This window comes from Peromyscus californicus, unplaced genomic scaffold (assembly GCF_007827085.1).
Source record: "Peromyscus californicus insignis strain IS unplaced genomic scaffold, ASM782708v3 Scaffold_18__1_contigs__length_77618521, whole genome shotgun sequence".
In the NCBI taxonomy this organism is placed as follows: domain Eukaryota; kingdom Metazoa; phylum Chordata; class Mammalia; order Rodentia; family Cricetidae; genus Peromyscus; species Peromyscus californicus.
In genome coordinates, this window is record NW_026294480.1 from 5,458,052 (window position 1) to 5,477,259 (window position 19,208).

Below are 19,208 nucleotides of genomic sequence, written 5' to 3' on the forward strand. Positions count from 1 at the left end.
GCTTCAGGGACCACCACCACCAAGTCCTCTTTAAGAATTGGGATGAGTCTTTACAGTATCGAATTGCTGAAGCTATGGTGTTACAAGAACACTAGTGGGTGCTCCACAGGCCTTGGCTTCGTCTTCCACTGCCTTGAGACAAATCATTGAGGAGGAGCCTCCCCGCGCACCCCCACCCCCCGGCCTCATCAGCCTGTGAGCTCATGATACATGGTTTGCTCTCTCTCATGAGAGTTTTATCTCCATATTTCCTCTGAAGTCAGTAGAGAGCAAAGCCAGAAAACATGGTTTGTCGTTCCAACTTTCAGATTTCTCAGCTTGGGGTAGTGAACCAGATGCTACTGTGTAAGGTAAAGATTGACTCAATCAAGACAGCCCAGTTGGAAAACAAGCCTAGGAAGCCAGAACTTGCATCTGCCTGATCGTTGTTATTACAGGTTTTGGAGAATTCAGCAGAGACTGCCCTAAGTCGAGGAGGAGTCTGATGAGTGTTTAAAGTGAGGTAAAATCTACAAACATAACATCCAAATAAGTCTCCATCAGCCAACCCACTTTACCAAATGCAGAGTGTCTCTATTTCTTCCTTTCTCTCTTGCCTCATGCTTCGTGACACTCTGCTACAGACCATGGACTCATGTCTAGCATCTCCTAAAGGACAGCAGCACACATGTGTCCAGTTGGCCATCTCCCACTGCAACTTAAGAAGCAGTCTCTGGTCCTCTTCCTCTAAAATGTCTCTCAGCACCACCAAGTGTTTGAAGATCCCATTTGTTTTATTTTCCTTTTCTTTACTTTTAAATGCTTGTTTGGGTTTTTAAATATTATCAGCATATATTAATGGTATGAGGTAATGGGTTTCATGATGACATTTTTTATTTGTCTATAAAATGTAATTGTTAATTGTATTCACATCCCATAATTCTCCTTTATATCCCTCCTGCATTCTTGATGATCTGTTTCTTCTGAGTAGTCCCTCTTACACATTCACGTCTTTTACTTATACTCAAAGGATCCAAAGTCATCACATAATACAGATTCTAAACACCCATGACATGATTCATAGTGGTCAAGTCACAGACTCAGCCCAGGTGCCCACGAGCAAATGGATGGATAGCTTGTTTCTTTTAACAAGTTATTTACCCTGCCTTTTCTAACTTATCTGTAAATATCCTCAAGGAAGTGGCCATGCTTTCCTTCATAAGGCTATTATCTGAGACACTAAACATTTAATAAAAGTAGAAAATGAGGTGCTGGGAGGAGGGTCCCCAGATTGTAAAACCAGAAGCAGAAGGATGATGAAAACAGGAAGTTACTAGCTGGTATTGTCCTGTGGAAGAAAGTTGGTGGCAGCTGCTCTTTGAGTTTGCCTCAAGACTTTAGGGACTTTATAAAAAACAAGAAACACTGTATTAGATTATGTACATGTTTTAGCTCCAGCTACTAAATTAAAGTCCACCCAAAAAGAGACTTTTTTTCCCAATATTCACAAACTGCTTAGGTGATATGAGTGCTCTAGAAGCAGAAATAGTAGAAGATTAGGCAGGTAGGTGATGATAGACAAATGGCTGGATAAGTGACAGATGATAGATGGGTGGACAGATCATATGCAGATTGTAGACTGATATATATACATATATATATATATATATGATAGATAAATAGATAGTAGCTATATGGCAGATCGATGATAGATGATAGATAAATAGAAGACAGATAATAGAGATGTAGATGATAGGTGACAAACAGATATAGATAGATGACATATTGATGATATATAAATAGATGATAGATAATAGGCAGATATACTCTAGAAAAATGGATGATAGACAGGTGACAGATAAATAGATGATAGATAGATCAATAGATGATAGATAGATAGATAGATAGATAGATAGATAGATAGATAGATAGATTGTAAGTGATTGTTCAGATGATTAAGAATAATGAGAATATCAAAGTCTATGGTCAGTGAACTAGGAGCTGAGGAGAACAAGTGGTATTTTTCCAGTGTGAGTTCTTGATAATATATAAGACAATTCATGGTGTAATATCCCATCTGAATGTGGGTCCAAAGACGGAACATGACTGAATCCCTAGCTCTGCTCTCTAGCTCTAATACAGGCAGGGACAGTAGATTGTTCCTCTCAGCTTTTTACTCTATTTAGGACCTTAGTGGGAGACCCATCTACATTGTGGACTACAGTCTGCTTGATTCAATATGCCAACACAAATGCCAGCCTTGCCCAGAAGCACCCTCAAAGCCAAGCAGAGAATAATGTTTAACTCGATATCTGTGCGTCTCTGGCTCCGTGATCTAGCATGGACAGTTTTCCATCATTGCATCATGGAACAATTCACATTTCCTGCTGGTGCCCTGTGCCCCCTTGGGAAACTGGCCCTTGTAAAATGGATAGGTTAAAGTCCTGGTAGCAAAACCACATCTGGATTCCAAGGCCCACTGAACTTACCTACTCAAAGGTGGGTTGAGAAAAGCCACCTGAACTTTAAATGATGGAAACCGTGGAATGCTCTCTGCTTTGACAAGTGCATTTCCAAAACCCTCTTAGCTTCTCACCATAGGAGCCTTTTTCATCCTGATAGCTTCTTCAGTGACTTAGGGCTTGGCAGTGGCAACAGTGTGCTTTTATTTCAATGCAACAAGCATCTGGGTGCATCTTATGTGCCATATATGTGTGACATTTGCTTGTCCTGAAAGTAAGACTCAAGAATTCTCTGACTTCCTGAAGCTCACAAAAATGAGCAGCCAACAATGTGCCCTAAAATGTAAAACACACACACACACACACACACACACACACACACACACACACACACACACTCACACACACATACACGCACATACACGCACATATACACATACATACATGCATACATACACACATACACACACACCAAACAAACAAACAAACAAACATCTATGGGTGTGTGGTAGGCTGAAGTGTGGCCCCCAAAAAGCTCCAGGTCTAGTCCATGGTTACTGTGAATGTTTCCTTGAATAACAAGAATGAATTTTGCAGATTAAGGATTGTGGACAAGAAGCTGGTGTGATGAGCACTGGGAGCTACCGACTGAGGATACCCTGCAGAGGACACAAAATGCACAGAAGCAGGTGTTCTTGCTGCATCCTCTATAGCTGTCATGGGAACCAGTCAACTGTCACCTTGACTGTATCCCTGAAGGGTGGTTTCAGAATTCTCACTCTCATAACTATAAAAGGGTAGCATGTGTCAACTGAAACCACTTCTAGGAACCTTACTGGATCTAAAGCCCATCTCTGTTTCTCTACAAAGTCCTGTGTCATCGTTTTCCTATTATTGTCAATACCAAGTCATCCCGATAAATGCCCTGCACACAAATCCTTTCATACTCCACCTTCAAGAGATTGGATCTGCAGCACTCAACTTGTGCATGCTTGTTGCCTGAATAAGGACCTAGGGTACCATCTTACACTAGCACTTCCTGAAGGGGTAAAACACATACAGTCATGGAAGAGAACCTTTTTCTTTCCATGGGAGCACTGTAGGCAATGGAATGTCTGTGCAAAGTAAAATATCTGCAAATCCAAGCTTTGTGGAACATGGATAGTACAGCACCCGAAGCCCAGATCCCATCTCTGCTGATGAGTTCTTGACACTTAAAGCCTGGATTTGCAGTTTATGTCAAAATTGTGCTGAATAAATAGCACATAGTATCAGGGGAGGAACACTCATCCATCCCAATAACCATCTCTCTTGCTTGCTAGTGAAGAATGAATCCATGTGATAGCTCAGTCACAGGTGAGCAAATAACCCCAAGAGTCATCCTTCAAGACAGAGTGATTTCTTGGGACTGATAGCATATTTACCAGGAGCTGTAATTCATTTGCATTTAAAGAACTATTGCTTCTAATTCCAGGCTTGTTCATTGGCCTGAATTCCCTGCATCGGATTGACTTCAGGGGTGTGAAATCCTACCCTCATGCCTACCAAGCACAAACAGTCATTACAAAGTTATTCTCAGCTGATTAAGGTCTTGCCTTTGTTCCACTGAAAACTGTAAGTTTTCAAAAGGCCAGAAGAACCTCATTACAAAACATTCTCATCAATATAAGATAGTCCCATCTTCTAGGGACAGTCATGTGATTAGGGCATCTCCCTTAGATTATCCATAGTTCAGAAAAGGGTTTATATATCCTTTTAAAACAAATAAAGCACTTGTACCTTATTTTCCTAAAATAAAAAGATATACTACATTTTGAGGTGGAATTTAGGACATTTCCATACTTTAAAATCGTAATTCCTGAAAAGACTCAATAGTATCTTGATCGATTTTTCCTCCCAATTCTTCTAAAGGTAACATATAACTAAGTACACAGTAAAAAAGCCAAACACTGAAAATTACAGCACCTACACCAGTTATTTTGAACGTTAATGCATTGTTTACTTATAAATTTTTTAGAGATATTTGATGTCATCAACACCCATATGCAAACAGTAGCTTCATGAATAATAGATACACTCACGAGCCCAAGTATAACCTTCAATTCTGAAAGCGTGAAAACCATCATTTTTTGTCCCTGCGGCACCTGGTCAGCATTTGTCAATCAAATATCTCAATATAAAACTTTTAAAATAAATTAGTAATAGGTATTCCCTGCATCTCTAGTACAGTGGAGAGCTTGGGAGAATCTCATGGAACATTTAAGACTCAAACCAGAGTCCATGGGACTGACCTGTGCCTAGGAGAAAAATTTCATTTTTTATGCTGACTATAATTTTTGGAAATGCACTATCAAGGAGGCCAGAATATAAAAGTACATGTGTGAACAGCCCTGGTACAAATGGGGTCTCAAAAAAATCACTACTGATCATTTCATTTATAAAAACATCTATATCAGGCAACTCTTTAGAAACAGAAAGTAAATTATTGGTTTTCTGGGACTAGGGGAGGAAAAGATTGGGGTTTGGGTCTTCCATCCAGAATGATGCCCCATCTTTATTCTAGATGTGTGCTGGGGCTTTGCTCCCTCTGTAAACTGAAAGGGTGGAGTAATCTTGGATGCACCCACACTTCCTAGGGGAGAGTCCACCCTGCTGGCAGTCATGCCTCTTCCTTGGTTTGCAAGAAACAATATTCAGAATCAGACACCCATGACAGGCAGACTTAAGTCTGTACAGCTTTAAGTCATTGACTGGCCATCTCTTACAAAGTCAAACTCATGAGATCCCTTTCCTCTGGATATCAACAGACACATTCTGTAATGTTTTGAATACAAAATACCAAAGAAAGGCTTTCAACACTGATTTTAAAATGTAATCACTATGGAGCAATTATACAAATTCCAGTATGGATCAGAATCTTTCCTCAATTTATTTTTCTCTTCTCTGCATGTGTAGACATGTGCTAGAGATAATCACATCCAGGTGTTTCAAGCACCACCAGGAAGAACTGGAAATCTAAAATAGGAAGGGTTATTGAACATTCCTATTATTCTCAGCTTACATAACATAACTTACAGACTTGAGTGTTTCTAAATTATTAACAACAGAAAATATTTTATTTTCTCAGTATAATCTTGAGATTTCCAAAACTTGGCTTATTTTGCATTTTTGATAAAGAGTTCATTTGAATCACAAAAACACTAAGCAGGAATGAGCAGCGTTACCAGAAATTGGCGCTTTGATGGCAGAGTGAGCAGGAGGGTTAGCCATAGCGGTGGACTTCGAGCTCCTGCTTAACCTGGGGCCGTCATGGGAGCCAAGTGAGTAGGGCAGTCATGAGAGGCTAAAGGGTCCCTTCACAGACACATTTCAGATACAAAGCTGTGATGCCTAGGAGTGTGACAAATTTTAGACACAGGTTCTGTCTAAGTCACTGTTCTGTCGCTGTGATAAAACACCATAACCAAGGAAACTTATAAAAGGAACTATTTAATTGGGGCTTACTTACAGCTTTGGAGCGTTAGTCTGTTATTATCATGGTGGAGAGCCTGGCAGCAGGTAGAAAGGCAGAAATGGTGCTGGAGCAAGCAGCTGGGAGCTACATTTGATCTGCAGATGTCACCTTCTCCTACCGGCAATCTTACTCTCTGAATTTTCAGTGACCTATAGTAACTCAAGCTCTTAAAAATTCCATAATGAAGTCAGCTTTGGGACCCATGAGATGGCTCAGTGGGTAAGAACATTTGCTATGCACACCTGGAGACCACAGCTCAATCCCCAGAGCCTGTTATGGTGGACAGAGAGAACTGACTTCAAAGTTGCTCTCTAACCTCCATACATGTTCGATGGCATGCACACCCACACATACACATGATGCACACATACACACACACAACAATAATAAATGATTTTTTAAAGAATCAAGTCATAAGTTCTCAATTACTCAACATGTCTATACCACATGATGAAATATTGTGCCAGCCAGCCCCATCTCCTAGAACAAATATTTCTTCATATTTCATAACTACTGTATCCACTGCATGTTCCTCTCGCCATTCAGACCAGAGCAGTCTCAGTCATCAGACTGTGTAGAACCATGGTTGGTTCTTATGTTCAAGTGATCCTTAGCTTTGTTTAATACTGGCTCCAAATTTTTATTTTGTGTTTTATAATTTCCTATGGAATTATGATTGTTGCTAATTTCTTCTGGTGTCTAATTTATAAATAAAATATAACATAAACATGCTTGAGCGTGATGAAAACATAGGGATGAGAACAACCAAAGCTTGAGGCTGTCACTGTGAATCTTGGAACATGAGAATAAGGGGCAGTACTGTACTCTGTCACCCAGCTCTGGGAGATGAGTACATAGCCCTTTTCTCATTTCCTCATTAAAACCTGCTCAGAGGGAAAACCCACTAGATTTCAGATAAAATTTAAGCAGCACTTTTAGCTGAGTCATCTTCTAGGACATGACAGAGGACAGGCATACCTCCCTTTATTAACTGCCCCCAGATAGCAGCGTGTGAATGCTCCGTGGCATGGCATCGTGAAACTGTCAACAGGTTCAGAAGTTCTTGCTGTGGGATGGTCTGCATGTCAAGTGTGTTGCTGATTGGTCAATAAATAAATCACTGATTGGCCAGTGACCAGGCAGGAAGTATAGGTGGGACAAGGAGGAGAATAAAGCTGGGAAGTGGAAGGCTGAGTCAGAGAGACACTGCCGGCCGCCATGATGACAAACAGCATGTGAAGATGCCAGTAAGCCACGAGCCACGAGCCACGTGGCAAGGTATAGATTAATAGAAATGGATTAATTTAAGATATAAGAACAGTTAGCAAGAAGCCTGCCACGGCCATATAGTTTGTAAGCAATATAAGTCTCTGTGTTTACTTGGTTGGGTCTGAGCGGCTGTGGGACTGGCGGGTGACATAGATTTGTCCTGACTGTGGCCAGGCAGGAAAACTCTAGCTACAAGTTCTCCTCTTGGTGTCACCATTTTCAGGTGCACACGCTGGCAGACGTGATGCAGAAGGAAGAGTTGGCTTCACGTAGGCAGTGTATTGACTAGTAAAGGGTGGTTTCTGGACTCAGACCTGAACGTCGTGCCAACGAAACTGCTTTGATTTCCATTAATCCAGATAATGTATGTAAATTAATTCTTCCGAGGACTGTGCTGATGAGGGATCAATTACATGGCAGGATGTCCCACATGCTTCATAGAGGGTGAGTACCGTTCAATGTCCAGCTATTAGTATCATTGAGTTTTCCATTTTTATTACAGTTACCTTTTCATTGTTCCTCTGTGTTCTTAGACATTCACTTAAGTGGCACCCAGTGGCTCTGCTTTGTCCTAAAGCCTTTGGGTGGAATCAGTGGAATGCTGTATTATCTCACCTTTTCCATCTAAGAGACAATTCATGAAAAGTAGATTTTTCTTGATGGCAGGACATGGGTTACTTCATTTGGATTTATCTGCCATTGGGTGGTGATGGGGGTGGGGATGGGGGGCAGGTACTGCTGAAAAACAGTGACAGACCTCATGGGAAGGTTATTTCAACTAAAAAGAAAAATCAACAATTCTTAATATACTTGAATTTCAAATGAAGTCATAATTGCTTTTTGCTAAGACTGCTCTCGTTACTTACCACCCTGCATCAACACTAAATAAATACACCTCTTGGCTTAAAGTTGGGGATTAGTAAAGGCCTTTACTCTAAGCAGAAAATTGTACAAATGACCCATTTAATATTAATCAATGAAACAAATTAACCTTCATGAGCACAGACATGGGGCCCAGCCTGGCCTGGCCCCAAAGCCCTACTGTGCCATAGTCTCTGGTTCTTGAGAATGCCACTGAATACCCCTTATGCTTTAGTTTGCTAATCCCTGCTGCAGAAGTAAGAGTGTAACTACTTCACTGGGCTGTTGGCAAGATGGTTCAGTTCACCCACCCCAAGTACTTACAGCGGTGTCTGGCCCTCTGTTGACATTATTCCTATGACTCAAATAATTCACTGATTTTCAATCTTGTTTTTTTTTTTTCTAATGAGTATTTTCCAAAGTACATTTTTTTATCTGTTCCTGGGAGACAAGAGTGTGCTCATACAAACCCTTCTCGTTCTCACCAATTGGACTCCTGGAGCTCCAAGGTTGGATAAAGCACGGGGACAAATAGCCAAATGAATGGAAACACATGAACTATGAACCAATAGCTGAGGAGCCCTCAACTGGATCAGGCCCTCTGAATAGGTGAGACAGTTGATTAGCTTGATCTGTTTGGGAGGCATCCAGGCAGTGGGACTGGGTCCTGTGCTCAGTGTATGAGTTGGCTTTTTGAAACCTGGGGTTTATACAGGGACACTTGGCTCATTCTGGGAGGAGGGGACTGGACCTGCCTGGACTGAATCTACCAGGTTGAACTCAATCCTCAGGGGAGTCTTTGCCCTGGAGGAGATGGGAATGGAGGGTGGGCTGGGGGGAAGACAGAGGGGCGCGGGAGGGGGGAAAACAAGGGAACCCGTGGCTGATATGTAAAATTAAATTAAATTATAAAAAAAAAAGAGTGTGAAGTGGGTCATTTCCTACAGGAAGCCCAACTACACCCCCACTACCTCTATACCCTTTTCATACTTCCCCTTGTCATACAGTGATATGGGACAGGACAGAGAGACACAACTCCCTTCATTTCTACTTTCTCTGGAACAGCACTTTGCACTCTGTGCTGAGCAATTCAACTGAGGGGTTGAAGTCCAAACTCCCAGAACTGGGAAGCCACAGATACAGAGGTGATTCTGATGTGCATTCCCTTCAATCACCTACTTAATGCAAAATCTATCCAAAAATCTAGGTTGATGTATCCTCAGAGAGTTTCTTCATCTTTCCACAGAATACAAGATATGCTGGAAGCTCTTTGTAAAGTGTGAGAGTTCCTGTGACTTTGGTACATGAAGCAATGAAACACGAACTGTAGCAGTGAAAAAGAGCTATGCCAGGCTGCCAAGATGGGTTTGGCTTGGGGAAGGGGTAAAGTTTTACTAACCAACGCTGTTTGCTTGGTATTTTATACAGAGCTTCTTACATACAGCTTGCACACTCCAGCATGGTCGGTTTCATTTGGATTTTAAGGAAGATCATGGCTTCTCAGGGTCCTGAGATGTCCTGCCTATTTTAACAATCCAAGCAGTTACATGGCTATTGTTCCACCCTGGGGTGAGTTGCCCTTTCAAAATCTCAGTAGCCCAACTCAGTCACCAGAGAAGCTGGAGGCCGTCACGAGAAGCAAGCAGAGCTTTCTACAGCAACTCTTTGCATGCTCTCACCTCTCCCTAAGTTGCAGTATCTTGGGAGCTATTTATTCTTTCCCTGGGAACTCCCAGGATTCCAAGTAAATCCCCCTTGGGACATCTCCTGAGCTACCCTGAACTTCATTCTCTTACCAAGTGCTATGGTTACAATGTGTCCCCCAGATCAACATATTGAGAGCTTGATCCTCAATGTCCTAGAGTGGAGGAGAGGGATCTACTGAGTGATGACTACTTAATGAGTGTGAAGCTCTTAGGCTGAGCTGAATCCCCAGGGGAGTCCTCGCCTTGGAGAAGGTGGGAATGAGGGTTGGAATGGGGGGAGGGCGGGGGGGAGCGGGAGGAGGGAGGACAGGGGAATCCGTGGCCGATATGTAAAATTAAATTAATTATAAAATTTTAAAAAAAATTTTAAAAAAAGAATGAATTGGTATTGTTATTGGGGTGGCTGGATACTGGTTAGCTTGTTGTGGAGTACGCTCTGATAAAGAAAAATCTGCCCTCACGCCTGCCTTCACTCACATTTGCATCATGAACGTCTTCCATCACATTTGTTATAGCAAAACGACAAGACACTTTCTCTATGCCCTCAAACTTCCCAACCTCTAGAACAGGAGCTAAACAAACTCCTTTCTTTTTAATATGATTCAGGCTATGGAAGTTTCCCACAGCATTAAGAATCAAACCAGGACATTTCCGTAAAGTTCCTATTCACACAGACCCTCATCGTGTTGAGATCTTTCAGTGTCACCCGTATAGATGGGGGACAATGAACAAAACTGAGGGTTTGGTTGTTATTTTCCTAAGCAGTAGGAGGGTTTGCTCATCCATCGATTCTCTTCACTCCCTTGTTAGTCCTTGCCACTACACTTGAAATTTCAGACAAGACAAAACTACAGCATCAGCTCCCTCCCTCCCTCCCTCCCTCCCTTCCTTCCTTCTCTCCCTCCTTCCTTCCCTCCCTTCTTCCTAACTTCCTCCCTTCTCTCCTCCCTCCCTTCATTCTTTCCTTCCTTTGATTTATTTTTGACCCATAACTCCTCAGTGCTCTCTTCTCTGAAAAGAAGCTAGACTTCCTCTGACTGCCTCTTCCACAGCCTAGAGGGTGGAATGGCCTGCTCTTTTTCTGTGCAAATGCTGAAATCCATCCAGCTGTATCATGCCTGAAAGCTTCATTATTCCTTTTTGGCTGCAATAAGGGCATCAGATTGAAACACAATATCTAATTACATCGAAAAGGGAAATATCGACATTCATTTATAATATACCTTCCTGGCAGATTCATAGATGCACATTCTGCTTAATGAACTAGAGAGTGACCAGAGTCACCTCCATCATTGCTGGAATTATACAAATTAGATAGGAGGGTGAGCAGAGTGGCCTTGCAGCAGCTGAGTGGCTCTTTTGCTCTGGTTTCCTAACACTCGGTTGTGCTAGAATAAAAAGTCTTTGAGGACGGTGCCGGTTCCTGCTGAGGCCAGTTTCATAAATTCAGGTCCAGGGCTCATTAGAGGACCAACCGGAGCCAGCATGGAGCTCACAAAACATCTGCAAGGTACTACAGACCATTACAGGCTTTTGTTCAGTTTGAAGTTTGAAGTTGGGAAGAAGGAACACAGCAGGGTGAAAGAGCTTGAAACGTTTTAGAAGGCGTTCCAGAGCCGAGGTGCCCGGGCAGTGAATCGTGGGCTTGTCTTGAGTCTCCTAACTCGAGTTTGTGGGAAGTAGCTAGGAGCTCTAGTTACCCCTTCCTCCTGCCCCTTTGAAGACCTACTCCATTCATGTTATGCAACAGTGTGCCTCTCAAGGAAATTCGCTCTGTGGCTGTGTTAGTTGATGTCCTTGAGGCCCCAAAGGAACTTCTATGCCAGACATACTGCTGTTTCAAATAGAAAAGAATAGAAGCTTTTACAGGGAATATGATTTTGTGTTTTTCGACATGAGACATGAGGGCTGGAGAATGTTAGAGGTTGATCACAGAAATGTATTTATAACAGGGATTCTCTGTGTTCATATTCATTACTGTATAGAATTCTGCATGTTTCAGAGCCTACATTAGTAGGTTCAAAGACAAGAAATTTTTGTTATTGCCGTGAAAGTGTTGCATATAACCCTGAACTTGACATTCATATGAAAGTACACAACGCACTAATTCTGGATGAACTCAGCAGGCCCAGGCTATCACTGTGGGCTGGAAAACACAGTCAAATTTCCTTTTACATTGTAGAAGAAACATGGTGTTGATATGGCCACTGCCACAGTACAATGCCAACTAAAAATGTGGGCTTGAGAGGCAGTGCTCAGAGAGTGACTGAATCTCAGATGCAGCACAGTAAAGCTCTTCATGGGATCTATTGTATGAAGAAGAAGAGAAGGAGGAGGAGGAGGAGGAGGAGGAGGAGGAGGAGGAGGAGGAGGAGGAGGAGGAGAAAGATAGCAAGAAATGTAAGTAGTAAAACATTTGCATACTTCGCATGATGGTATTTCTGAGAACAGAAGATGATGACATGATCTATAAGGCTGAACTTGCTTAGTGGACATGTTTGTATGGTTTACAAACTGCTGAAAGCTGAGCTCAGAGTGAAGGATAGCCTTGACATGGGACAGGCATCCTCTCTTTGTTCCACTGAAGGGCAGCTCACACTGGGTCACCTCAACATCGTCAGGGACAGAATAGATATTGCTTGTACAGTGGGAACATTGACTGAAATCATTGTTCACACACATCTTTGTAGGTCATAGTAGATTAAGAAGCTGTGAACACTTTACCTGGCCTCCCCCATTGGTGACATCATAGAAAATAGTACTACAGATGGAGTATCCCTTATTCAAAATACATGTCCCAAATTTATGATTTTTTTGATCCTGTAAATATTTTCATACACAAAATGAAAAGGTACTTCAAGAATGGGATGCAAGGGTAAACATGAAATCTATCACCCCATTGTCTCAACTTAATTTTATACAATGCTCTTAGTCCATCACTAGTCTATAGTGTGAAGTATTCCCCTGTGGTGTCATGTAAGCACACTCAAGAAGGTTGAATGGGAACATTGTCTGGTTTCAGAGTTTGGGGTAAGGAGGTCACAATGGTGGTCTTGACATTGATATAACTCACTGTCTTTTGCAGACTCCCCAGATTTGCTTGTCTCATTTGTGATATGTATATGTGTGGTGATATTTTGTCCCCAATATAGCGTGCACCCTAATAAACTTATCTAGGGTCAGAGAACAGAACAGCCACTAGATAGACATAGAGGCCAAAAATGGTGGCACACACACCTTTAATCCTATCATTCGGGAGGCAAAGATCCATCTGGATTTCTGTGACTCCAAGGCCACACTAGAAACAGAGCCAGGCATGGTGGCACACACCTTTAATCCCAGCACTTGAGATCTCATGTCTTGCTTGGTAAACACATGTGCCTTTAATCCCAGGAAGTGATGGCAGGAAGCAGAAAAGTATATAAGGCATGAGGACCAGGAACTAGAGGCTTTTAAGCTTTTAGGCTTTTAGCACCAGTTCAGCTGAAATCCCATTCAGATGAGGATTCAGAGGCTTCCAGTTTGAGGAAACAGGATCAGCTGAGGAATTGGCAAGGTGAGGGTAGCTGTGGCTTGCTCTGCTTCCCTGATCTTTCAGAATTTACCCCAATAGCTGGCATTGAGTTTTTTATTAATAATACCACTTAAGATTCATCTTGTGTGTGTGTGTGTGTTCAGTTCTATGCTATTTTATCATTTTATCACATGTAAGTTCCAGTATCTCTTGCCATAAAATCAACCAATTTCTTATCTGCCATAACCCTCAGGGTCTTAGACCCTGGCAAGCACTGATCTATTCCTCTCTCTCTCTCTCTCTCTCTCTCTCTCTCTCTCTCTCTCTCTCTCTCTCGCTGAAAAAAAATTAAAAATTTATGCGTATGGCTATTTTGCCTGAATGTATGTCTGTATGTCTGTATGCTACATACATGTCTGGTGCCTATGGAATCAGAAGAGGGAATTGGAGTCCCCTGGTACTTGAGTTACAGACAGTTGTGAGCCATCATATGGGTGCTGGGAATTAATCCAGATCCTCTGGAAGATCAGCCAGTGTGATTAACTGCTGAGCCATACCTCTAGCCCTATTTGTCTGCATTTCTAAGACTGTATTTCAAAACTTTAGTTGATTGAGGTGGCACACAGAGATGTCTGATCATAGCACATTGGAAGCTGAACCAAGAGGATTGTAATTTTGAGGTTACCTAGCAAGCCCCTCTCTTCAAAACAAAACAAAAAAACTAAAACAGACACAACCAACCAATCAAAAATATGTAATTAGAATCATGTAGTATGTAGCCTATAGATCTGTCCAAATTATGTGCTTGTGTGTGTCAATTCCATGTTTGCTTCCAGTGATGAGTGGTGATGGTATAGTCCTGAGTGTCCACACTTAAGCATGCAGTGACATTGGGCGTGGGGGATGCTCTCAATCCAAGGCTATTTTGGGTTGAGTATTCATATATAGTTTTCAGAAAAAAAAATGTTTTCATTGCTCTGGGATTAATACCTACAGTTACACATACTGAGTTGTTGTATTTTCATTCTTAAATCATTATTTTTAATTTCCAAAGTGGCTACACCATCCCACATCCCCACAGGCAGTGTGGCAGGGACCCAGCTCCCTGCCTCCTCACCAGCATCTAATGTTGTCACCCTTTTTATTTTAACCATGTCACAGCTGTGTGGTGATAGCACCCCACAGCTTTAATTTGCATTTCCCTGATGGCTAATCATGCTGAACATCTTTCCGTGTGGTGCTTGGCCTTCTGCACAGCTCTTCTGGAGGGTTTGCTAGATTAGGCCTGCTTTTTATTTGGATTGCTCAGTCTGGGAGGTCTCTGTTGGTATTTCAGGCATCCGTGCTTTGTCAGATACGTCGTCTTCAAACTGTTCTCCCAAGCTGCCGCTTGTCATTGCGTCCTATACACAGAGTCTGTCGGTAAGTCTTGCTTTGGGTAAGGTCTAAATTGCCCCTTTACCTTCCTTTTGTGGACTGTTTTTTCTGGTGACAACATCTGAGGACTATTTCTTATGTCCCAAAGTTTTCCCTCATACTGTTTTTCTCTACGTCTCATTTTACCAGTCCTATACTTTATTTTTTTATTATTATCATAATTTATATTCTTTCCTCTGCTGATGGTCCAGTTTGAGGTAATTTTCTCATGTTTAGTTAAGATTCTTGTTTAGGGATGGTTGGCTTGTACAGCTCCATTGACTGAGAAAGCCTGTGTGTGTTGGCAGATGCAAATGGAGTCCCTCGATCCTGAGTGCACTCCTAGAAATCAGGTGTGTTTCCGGCAAAGCCGAGGGAGGGATGGACACAGATGGTGGCTGTCCTGTAAGGCTGGACACCTGCTAGGCCTTGCTGTATTCCCGTTTGTCATATCCTCTTGTGTCTCTCAGTCACTGCCATATACAGTGTGTTCATAACCGGAGAAGAGCCAAGCCCAGTGAAATCCTTTAGTGCCACGTGTCAGGGGGCTGGGCAGGAAGATTGTTTGAGGTCAGCCTGGGCAAGGTAGCAAGATCCCATCTCAAAGGCAAGGTGGAAGATGAATTTGTGGTGAGTCAACCCAAACTGCTGGATCGCCAGCAAAGATTTAAAGGCCTTCACTCAGGGGATGCCTCAGCTCTTAAGAGCTCATGCTGCTCTTGCGGAGGACCACATTTGGGTCCTAGCAACCGTTCTGGGCTCTTCATAACCTCCTGTAACTCTGGGTCCAAGGGGATCCAATGCCTTTGGATCTGAGGTTCTGGATCTGGTTCTGAAGGAACCTGCACTCCTATGCACATACCCCAACACACACACACACACACACACACACACACACACACACACACACACACACACACACACACACTGCAGTTTGAAAATAAAAGACAAAATAAGTATACTCACTGGAACACTTGATTCTGCCTCTTGCTGACTGGCCAGCTCTGTCATGTTTATTTGTTATATTATAAACAACTTTTGCAAGAAAAGCTGGCAGACTTTTTGGTTCTTCTTGGCTCATTTCATTTTGTATTGTTAACATTGTTCCCAATGAATAGACTCTGCTGCTTGGAACATTTTGCCTTGATTAATGGTAAATAACTGCCTTTTATAGATTTCTCAACCATCTCAATTTCATTGACAAACACTCACTTACTGAAGCTTTACTTTTGCTAAATATATATTTTATAGAGTTTATTATTGAAAGCGTCTTAGGGTCCACAGAAAAACTGAGCAGAAGGAAAAAATATTCTCCTTGTACACCCAGCCCCTTCACATACACACTGCCTTCATTATTGGCACATTCAGTAAGATTGGTGAATAAACATTGGCACACCATTATGAGCCCATAGTTTATGTGAGGGTTCACTCCTGGTGCCGAGTGTTGAGCCTAACTTGAAAGGACCTCTACCAACCAGAGCATTGTGCAGAGTAGCTTAAAATTGTCATTATGCCTGTGAGGTTGGGATTCTGCTTTATGAAACTGTCGTTCCATGCCTTAAAAATGCCGCATGCTCTATTTTTTTTGTTATCCCTCCTTCCCTTCAGTCTCAGACAACCACTGGCCTTAGTTTTGCATTTTCTATAATGGCTTATTTGCATTCATACAGTCTTTTCAGATTTGCACATTACTCTTTGTGACATCCATGTAAATTTCTTTTGTGTCTTTTCACTCTTAGTGGTCAGTAATGTTCTGTTTTCTACATGTACCAGTTTATCCTTTCACCCTCTGAAGGGCAACTTGGCTGGTGATTGGCAAGTCTAAGAACTGTAAGAGATGCTGCCATACACATCCATGTTCAGGCCTTCCTCAATTTTCAGTGGGGGACATCTTGATTAAATCTCTGAGATCTACATCTTGATTAAACCCCTGAGATCTGAAAAAGATTAAGTCAGCAATGTGTTCGATGTTTAGAAATGCTGTAGCTAAATCTCAAGACACACTGTGAAGTCTTGGTTGTATGTCGTTTTGGTTGCACAGCGGACCAAAAGCTGCAGCTCATTCACCACACGGTGTCTTACCACATAGCGTTAAACCTGGGAAAAGATCAAAATGTGAACCAAGCTTTCTACTTAATGCATATGATTTCTGCAGTGTTATAAAGTCGGAGTTGCAACATCAGCCGTGACAACTCAGGACATCTGGACAGACTTTGGTTGGACCATAAGTCTTCAGCTCTTGTGTGAAGACCAAGATTATGTAATAAGAGTGCCTGTGGCTTCATCAGTGACTTCCCAAGTGTTTTCCAAGCACATGCAGGATGTCGCATCCTCTCTAGTGATCACGTAAGTGAGGCCTTGGTGCTCTGTCAGTTCTCCGGCAGCAGCCATTGTCTGTGCTCTAGGCTTCTGACACATCGTACACATTGTAGTTGTGTAGTAGTGTATCCTTGTCTTCTTCATCATCTTCCTGATTGCACAGGACACACACAGAGCAAACTGATGCAGTCATGAACCATCTGTGTACTTTCCACAGTGTGTCCATTACAGTTCTTCCTTTTGTTATGGATGATTCATGGTTTAAAGACACATACACACAAATGGATTCCATTATCACATTTGTATGCATAATTTGCTCTTGTTCCTTCTCACCCACCTCCCTTCCCAATTCCTCTGCTCTCACTGCCCAATCCCCTTCCTCACTCAACAGTTCCACTCTGCTGTTTTATCACATGGTTGTGCTACTCTTTTATCCCTGACATTCAGATCTTTCCCCCTCCTTCTGATCCTCTTCCTAGTTTCAAGACATATATATGCACGCATGCACGCATACATGCATGCATGCATGCGCGCACCCCCCCCCACACACACACACACCAGGGATTGACAAGGGAGATTACATTGAAATAAAGGAACAGAAACCCATCAGCTGAGTGAAGAGACAACCTACAGAATCATAGAGGATCTATCTCCCTCAGATATACTTCAGACAGGAGTTAATCCCAGAATTTATAAGCAACTGTAAATTGCTGCATCCACTTTACTTCAAACAGAAAAATCCCATTGTTCTTTATATCTGAAGGAAACTCCATGTATGTATGAGTGTGTGTGTGTCCTCTTTTCTATATTTATTCATCTGTTGACAGAATCCTAGGCTGATTTGATTCCATAACTATGCTGTTATGATAAATACAGATGTGAAACTTTGTGTACTATGTTGACCTAAAGTCCTTCAGGTATATTTTAGTTACTGAAAGTATCTTGGATATTAGAATGCCAGAGATTTTAGCAGAAATGCCTTCCTTGTTTGAACAAAGTTAAATATCTCTGTGATACAAATCAGTTTCTTTTCATCAGTCTCCTAAGTATCAATGTTTAAATGAAGATTCTTGACCTTCTGGACCAATTCTCTCCCAAGTGAGAAAGCACTGAATTAATGCTGGATGGCTTCTTAGAAACTATTACATTTTTTACATCAATCTTTATTACTTTGCTTACTTTCTAATTTGTAGAAAAAAAAATACAGTCAAAAATTATGTTTGGGAGAGCCTAAAAGATAACATCATTTGCTAACCGATATTTTCTCATTGAGTAATGAAAACTAATTTATAGACAATGTTTTGAGCTCCTTCCTGCTCCACCAGAGAATCACAGTGCTGTTAGGGATTGAGAAGAAGTGGCTAATGGGATCTTTCCCTAAGAAACAAAATGCAGACACAACCACCAGGTATCATTACAAGGCTGCCAGAGTGCAGGCCTGACACACTGGTTATTTGTCCAGGTTGCTGGCAATGAAAGGTCATGGTGATTCTAAGACAGTTGATTTAGGAAATCTTATTATACAGTCAGAGTGTCCGTCATGTTCAAAATCTGACTTGAAAAAGAAAGAAAACTTGACAACTGTCCAAAATGGAGTTTGTAGGTAGAAGAGAAGACAAGACCGGGGCTCAGGGATTGCAGCATGCCTCGTGGACACAACACAGCTCGGTTAGAACTGAGGGGAGACTGGAGAGGAAGTGATGAAAGAGGAGTGTGGGTAGTTGTCCGCTGTGTTCAGTACAACCTGCAGGATGGGAGACTTGGCTCTGAGCCAGTGAAACAAACAGGACAGCCTTTCAGCAGGAGATCAACATGACATGCGAGACAGGTTGCACATACCCTGTGCCCGCCGCTTAGGTAAATCAAAGGCGCAGGTGTGGTTGCTACGGACTTTGGATTCAAAAGCTCTGTGCATGAGTCAAGAATCACTGTCAAAGGCCGATTGCTATAAATAGTTCTGGAGCAAAACGTGAGAATGATCACCAGGACTCTCGGGAGCCGTCTTTGTTCTCTGTCGAAAGGCAGCTGTGTAATTCCCATTGCGGCGTATTTCCTAGAGTGGGGTTAGTGTTGCATGTCGATGGCGATACCACAAAAACATGAGTTGGGGAATAGAGTGAGGGAGAGGGAGGGAGGAGAGAGAAGGAAGTAGCCTCCCATGTCTTGTA